This window comes from Halyomorpha halys, unplaced genomic scaffold (genome assembly GCF_000696795.3).
Source record: "Halyomorpha halys isolate HHAL.00 unplaced genomic scaffold, Hhal_1.1 Scaffold2027.1, whole genome shotgun sequence".
Classification (NCBI taxonomy): domain Eukaryota; kingdom Metazoa; phylum Arthropoda; class Insecta; order Hemiptera; family Pentatomidae; genus Halyomorpha; species Halyomorpha halys.
In genome coordinates, this window is record NW_027114511.1 from 60,475 (window position 1) to 68,787 (window position 8,313).

Consider the following 8,313-nt stretch of genomic DNA (forward strand, 5'->3'; position numbering starts at 1 on the left):
TTATCCGGAGAAATTATAATGTTTTTTATTGTTGTATTTTTAATAGTTAATTTAAATTTGTTCAAAAGTTCCATGTATATTTATTAATTTTTATCTTGATTATATTTTTAAAAATTTTTTTTTCATTAAGCACATTGTGATTATTTTACAAACATGACTAATCTTTAATTATAAGAATAGGTGTACAATAATTAACCAAGACATGTTTAGTCATTAGACATTAATTCAGAACACTTGATCATAAACGAAATGAATAAACTTTTACTGCTCCTTCTTCTTATCATTGAAAGGGTGGTGGGTGACTGGTCCAATAATTTTTCTCATGAAAACAATTTGAGAATCAAATTTTTGTATTTAGATTGGATTTGTATTGGTTTAATAAAAATAAAATTACTTAATATATAATTTTAAAACAGAACATCTACCTACTAAAAGAAGCATCTTAAACATATTATCTTATAATTAATTACATTACTTATGAAAATAATTTGAGAATCAAATTTTTGTATTTGGATTGGATTTCTATTGGTTTAATAAATAATAAAATAATGATTGTTAATAATAACCATAGTCATTGGACAACATCCTACTGGGCGGCATTTATGTATTATCCATGTTATTTTATGCTAATGGAGGAGGGATAAAAACGAAGATATAGGTAGCTTAGTTCAGGAAGTAGGAGATTTGAAGAAGGGAGTAGGCTTGTTTTTTGTATGGAGATCTATCACAGCTCAAATTATTTAAAACTGTTTGTGCATGCAATAACCCTGTTTAGACCATGACAAGCTAAATGGATTTCCCTGTTTCATATGATTCATGCCACCCCTAATTGTAACTAATTCCAAAACTATGTATTTCAGCCAACAAAAATAACTCAAATAAGATTTAAAAGATAGAATTAAACAAAAACTCAAAGATAAATCATGTGAGGATTTTACTCAAGATACTAAACAACATTTTTTTGAAACAGATCATGTTATCGAATTATAAGAATAATTTATTAATTAAAATAGGAAACATTAGGAAATTGTTTCACAAAATCTTTTCAAATATGTTTTATAACTGGCTTTTTACACACAAGTACATGCAAAATGCATACCATCACATAGAGATTATCAAAACTTTCAGGTACTGTTATTATGAACTTATATATAAAACTGATTTATAATTTTCTACAGGTCACAATGTGCTTATTACAAAATTATAATAGATTTCAGTTATGGTTATGGTAATAAATAGACTCTTAGTTCCAATTTAAATATATATTTAATACTTTTATGTGGTTGTGTGTTATTCCAATTTTTAAAATTATAGTTAATTTTGAAAAGCTAACAGTTAGGTTTACAGTTTTAGTCTTTTTATTTCCTTTTTTTGGATTTATATTACTTTTTCATTATGTAGAATAATCCTCTAATTTTTTTTTTACATTAATACTTATTTTATTTTTATATCGTGACTTTCATACTGTTCAGAGAAAGCTTTGAATACCAAAGATAATCATGACGTGTGAGAGACAATAGCACGGTATCTTGTAAATTATTCATTATAATATACGGTGTATTTTGTTATATATAAATTATATATTGTAAGAATGGTTATTGTTGTTAGTCTAATATTTGTAAATTAGAATTTAAAAAATTAAACTGCCAAATAAGCCAAATAGTTTTTTGAAATGTATAAGTTTTATAAGGGCATATTGTGAGGAGGCAGTTAGCCTTGGATATGAGGTGCTGTTATAAGTCAGAAGTGGCTCTGATAAATATTTTTGTACAAGCACTTTTTAGGTACACGTTTTAAGGCAAAAGGAAAGGTTTTTTTTGCAATTTGAAATTCATTTTCATTTATAATTTTTGGTAGAGCTGAATTTCTCGAATAATTTCTATCGGTTGGATTTATTATATTAATTATTTAAATGAATTAGCAAAAAATGGTTAAATAAAGGAATAACAAAAACTTTAGTGTGACACTTTATGTATATTTATTTCTTATCCCTGTCCTCTAGTAGTATTTATATACATATTTTAGTTAAATGAAATTATTTCGGATAATAAAATATAATTTCTTATTTTTTTATTAAATATTTCATTTTTAATATTATTTAAATTGTATTGTTATAATATTTTTCATTACTTCGTTTTTTTTACATATTTAAAAATCTATAAGCATACTTTCCATTTGCCTTCCTTAATATAAGGACTTAAGTATTTAAGTTTTCCCAATTTTATACAGGTAGGTTCAATATAATTCATGTATTTCAATAAATTAAGAATGATTGGGGTCTTTTATAATTACTATTCAACACTTTTTTTTCTTTTTATCTTATTATGAAAGAACAGGTTAATCCATTATACGTATTGCTGTAATGAAAGCTTTATTAACTGCTCAGTCATATAGATTGAGATGCCTCAACAATTGAAAGGATTGATGACAAAAAAAAAAATAATAATAATAATACAGTTGACTAAGTTTTTATAGGTAAATGTTTTTATATTTGTATGTAAATAGGTATAAATAATATATGTACGTATGACAAATGTTTTTAACGGTTGTAAAGTATGTTTTTAGGTTATTTATGCTTACGCTATTGTACAGACTTGAATAAAACTTTATTTATTGTTTTATTAATAGATTTATTAATATTGATTTTTTTTTATACTTCTCATAATTAAATAGTTATTATTTATATTTTGTGTATATCAGTTATTGATAGAGTTAAGAAAGTTATATTTATTAAAAACTAAATGTTTATAATTTGATTAGATTTTATACAATTTGATTATGTGATGCCAGAAGTTCTCGATGTGGTTTATTTCAAATTATTGAGGTTTCTTAATTTTCTTAGTTGTGGCACAACATAAACTATAATGAATTAAATCTATATTTAATCTATTCCCTGTCAAAATTAAATTTTTTGATCTGGATTTTCTTTTTAGAACGTTTGATTATATTAATTTTTGAGGTTAAAAAACTTCTAAAGATGAATATAAACTGTTTTATATTTTTCTTCATTGTTGTAGGTTTTGGGACAATTGTCACATACTCATGCACCTTTACAATCCTAAAAATAATTTATTTTTATCAACGATTCCCATCCTTGTGATATATGTGTATTTGTAATTCTTGTAATTATATTTACCTTATACTTGTCATATCTTCAATTTCTCTATTGAAATCTTGTCATCCATATATCATGGTTGAAAATTGTTTCACAATGCATTGTTTAATTCATTTTCCTTCACTATTGGTGCATTCATCTCTCTCTGTAGCACAAACCATTGCTCTACATTGCATATTACCTCTTTGCGCCATATCAACATGTTCAGTATGCTGTTTTGTTATCTCCCTGTTGATATGACCAATTTTTTATTTATTTTGTAATGAAGAAAAATATATAAAATAGATTATATTCATCTTTGGAAGTTTTTTAACCTCGAAAATTTATAGAAATAAATTTTTAAATTTCTGACTGAGACAATTATATTCCATACTACGAAGACATTCTAAATTATCCCTTAGACAGAAACTTAGTGTATACTATTAAATACTAAAACCCACTTGGACTTACACCTGCCAAATTTATGGACCCAATATAATGTCACAGATTTAAAACTTTCCAATTGCAATTTTTAAGACTGGCAATAAACTCACCACTCTATGTTTCAAACAAGACCATTCACACCGACTGTAACAAACTACATTCATATGACTTACAAACGATTTCACAACACACTACATAGACATTTCAATAAATTTGTACAATAGTTGGCAACGAATGACATCCCTGATGTAACTCGGCATAGACTGAAGAGGAGTTGGATAAGGGATCTCCTAGTGTAATCAAATAATTTACTTGAATATCTGGAGGATGCACCACTAAGTGCTGTCTCCCCCATGCCATGTCTGAATAGTACAGCTCATTTGCTGATTGTAATAGATTTACAGGTGCAAATAAAAAATTGTAAAGATAAAAAAAAATTAAATTTTTAAACTATTAATGTTGATTTAATAATACGTTTGATTTTGATTGCAATGTATTCATAATTTAGTTCATTGTAATAACCTTTAAAATACAATAATTGTATTAGTTTATATTATAAAGCATAAAATAAAATAATTTAAAAAAAAAGTATTAGATCTTGAGTATTTTAAATGATTTAATATGTTCTAAATTAAAAATAATATATTTATATTCATTTTAAAAAGTACTTCTGGCATAACAGGACGATATATTATTTAAAAATCAGTTCAATGTGGTTGATTGATGAATCTAGTTCATTTTTTTTTTTTTTAATAATTACTGAGGAAATGTTTCACAAATGGTGTCTGATTTATCGATAATGGAATAATAGTTGCTCTTCACTATGTTAAATATTCTTCCAACACATTTTTTTACTATTATCAGCCATTTCATATTTTTTAGTTACAAAATACTTTCTTCTAAAATAAATATTAGGCCTTTATATTTATAAACATATTTTCTTAATTTACAGACTTTTTAAAAATAAAAATAAATAAAAGCACTGTAGTCTTTGTGTAATAGTATATTCTGTTTTGAATATTTAATAATTTACAGACAATGATTTTTTTGGAAGGTTCTATTTCTGTGTAATTTTTCAGAATCCAAATAAATCAGTATTGGTTTATTTCTTTAAAATTATGTTAATAAATAAAGAAGTGGCCTTTAGCTAATTTCAATACTTTTCCATTAAAATAATGATAATGAATTGTATTTATTCAAAGTGTTTTTTTTTATTATATTCAACCAAAGGAGCGTCAAGAGAGTGGTCTTAACTTAGGATCTAGATTTTAATATAAATAATAATAATAAAAATCGTCCTCATGTTTATTACAGAAATTAAATATATTTTATTTTTTGTACTGTAAGGACTGGTGTGTGCCACATCTGTGTAGTTAAATGTATGAAGTTACCATTAAATTATTTTATGAATACATTTTATAAATATATAATGAATTCAAGTTGTTTTTCTTTCCTTCATTACTTCTCCATCTCCACAATTTCTCACAGATGATTATCAAATATAATTTTAATACATATACAGGGTGTTCCAGGAATCAATATCATTAAGTCTATAACTGAGGGTGGAATAGCTTAAGAAAATCATCTCCAACCCTCACATTTCTATCTCATTAAAATTTTTTTTAAAAAAATCAAAAGAAAATCATTAATATTTCCATAAAAATCCAATTATTTTGACAATGACAGAATGTTTCACTTTTGTTTCAACTTTCAGAATCAAAGATGAATTTTCAATGAGACAATAACCAATTTATTGAAACATATTTCTTTGTTTGTTGAATAAAAATGAATAATATTTAGAAATACTCAGTTAGAGTAAATACCCTACATACTTATAAATAACATACCACCTTACATAAGTCCTCAAAAGATCAGGTAAGATGAGAATGATGAACAAACGCTCATGCAATGAATTTTCTAGGACTTTGGGGATTTAAAAAAAATTGGCTTCATTTCAACAGCTTTCCAACAAGATAGACAACTCCAGTTTATTTTCAATATTGGGAGGTCAAAGAACATATATACCTTAAGCATTACTAATAGGCACCCAGTAATATTTTTCCTGGCTTTACTGTCTCATACCTTGCTTTTTATTCTTCCAAATTTTTTCTAAATTGGGGTACAGCAGCAAAAACAGTGTTATTGATTTGGAATATTTTTTATTGTTTGCCCAAGAGCTTTAATTCTTGTTTTTTTAAGATTTGAAGAGAGTTATAAAAAATGTTATAAGTGTTACTAAATTTAATGGAATCAAATTTTTAAATCACAGAGCTATCCAATTTTTTTTTTTTTTGAGTTGGCTCCACAGACCTTGCAGATGTTTGGCTGCACAAAACAGCCTTCTCCACACCTGCTTATCTTGGTCTACTGCTTTCCAGTTTTTAGGTCTCCCACGTGGTCTCTTGCCTACTATACTGGCATTCATTGTTGTATAAAGGTGTTCTGATGGTTTGCTTCGAGCAACCTGTCCCGCCCATCTTAACCTCCCTGCCTTCATATTGTGAGATAATGATTGACCAGTCTCTGCAAGCAGTTCATTGTTAGTTCTTCCCCTCCATGTGTTCCATGCTCTGATCCCAGATGGCCCTGTGATCGCAAAGAGTACTTTCCGTTCAAATCTCTCGATTCTGATTTATAGTGTAGCTGCTAGAGCTGGCTTTATCTTGGCATTATATAGCATTAGTTTCAGATTTTTTGGAATTTCAGTATTCTTGACAGAGAAAAGAAGGCTGTGTTCACACTAGTTATACACTGGTCTGTCTCAGTGCGTTGATCATTTATTTATGTTATTGTGGAGCAAAGGTATCTGAAACAGTCTACTTTCGGAAACAATTTGCCATCCACGCAGACCATGTCTTTAGGGTGGATTTTTTGGCTTATGATTTCCTCTGCTCTTAATAGAGATTTTTAGGTCTTTTCAAGTCATCTTGGTTATTTTCTAGGACTACAATGTTGTCTACGTTTAGAGCTCTCCCATAAGAGATTTAAATTCAAATTGAAAAAAAAAAAATCTGATGCAGAGCGCTCACCATACAACTTTCAATTACCAGCCTACATACGTTCCCAAAATACCAGGGAAGGTAAAAATTATGAACTATGTTTTTTGGACTCAGAGGACTTCAAAACATGGATTTCCGTGAAACACTCGAATTCGAAATTTTTCATGATCGCATACTTTTCATTACTTACTACTATACTACATATAATTAATTGAAAGTAAAAACAATGGCAAAAAAAATTCAGCTACTAGGCTATCATGTGAGGTTGTTGATATTTATAAATGAGGCTAAAGTAACAGAGAATGACAAAGTATCTTGTGATTTTTTTTGTTAGAGGTCGAAATTTTTTTTTCTTTAGTTAAGAAATCTTTTTGTCGAGTCTTCTCAAAGTTTGGATCTTTCTATTCTGCTCCAGTCTGATACTTGTCTACAACCATATTATGTCTTTGTTATTATGTTATTATTTTAATCCTAGATTAGGGTTGTAAATATGCTATGTTCTTTGTTTTATAATAGTTTTTATTTATTTTTTTTGTTTTATATTTCATACAATATCGATATCAAGCCACAGACCTAACAGCTTATTGGTTTTTATTTGAATTTAATAAACAAATTACTGCAAAATACCATTTAAAAGGTCATCATGTGAGGCCATTGCTATGCATATTTTTTATAGTTAATATACAGAAAGAGTGTTGAACAACGGGTCTAGATTAGCAAGGATGTTAAATTTTAACTTGAATATTCCGAATTCTGCAGAAAAGACTGTTGTCAATAAAACCTAATTCAAGCTCTAATAGAGCTATTATACAAATTTAATTTATTATAACTAAATTATATTAACGTTATCAAGTAATTTTACAAAGAAAAAAGTAATATATTTTGTGTAAACCTTTATTATTAAAACGTAAGAGCAAGTTTCATTTTCTTAAACATATGTCTACATATTAAAACGGTTGAAATCATAAGCATAAGAAATATTTAGTGTAAGGCCTGCTGTTACTTAATCACAGAAACAGGCTCAGCTGATGATAGCCATGGTTCTATAAGTTTATGTCAAAGGTTTAATCTTATTGGAAAGTCCAATGACTCATGAGGGAAAGTTATAGAACCTCTTTAAGATTACTGGCAATTGGCACTGCTAACTTCAGCAAAAGTTAAAGAAAAACATTTTCATTGTTTGTAATTTTTAAGTTTTTCTCAGAAATTGCTTATTATTTAGCATGAAAAAAAGACCTATGTTGAAGGTGAAAATACACAAAGCAGATTAAAATGGCAACTTTAAAAATAATTTTTTCAAAATAAACATAACATTTTACAAATCTAAAAATATCTGATTAAGTATTCTTTGAAAATAATGTTAGCATTGATTTATTGTCTCTGTTATTTTTTAACCAGTTATTTATGATATTACTTTATAATAATAGTATTTTTTTTTTTTATATCAGCTTTATATACAAATCAGTTATTCAGCAATGATTTAACCATAGTTTCTACCATTGTACTGCATTTTTTCTGGTGCTTTATCACCTGAGATAATGATAAATCTCACTATGCATACATTTTTGAAAAAAATAAAACTTTAAGTATTTTTTTGAAGATGAATTAATAAATATAAATATTCATAAGGAAAAAAATAAGTCATTTTCAATAGTATAATTTTTATTAATTAAAATATACTACTTAGTAGCGATGCATATCAGTTACATTTATGGTGGAATTCGGAGTAAAAATCTTAGCAGGCCACAGGGTATTAGAGCTTGAATGAAATCAAGT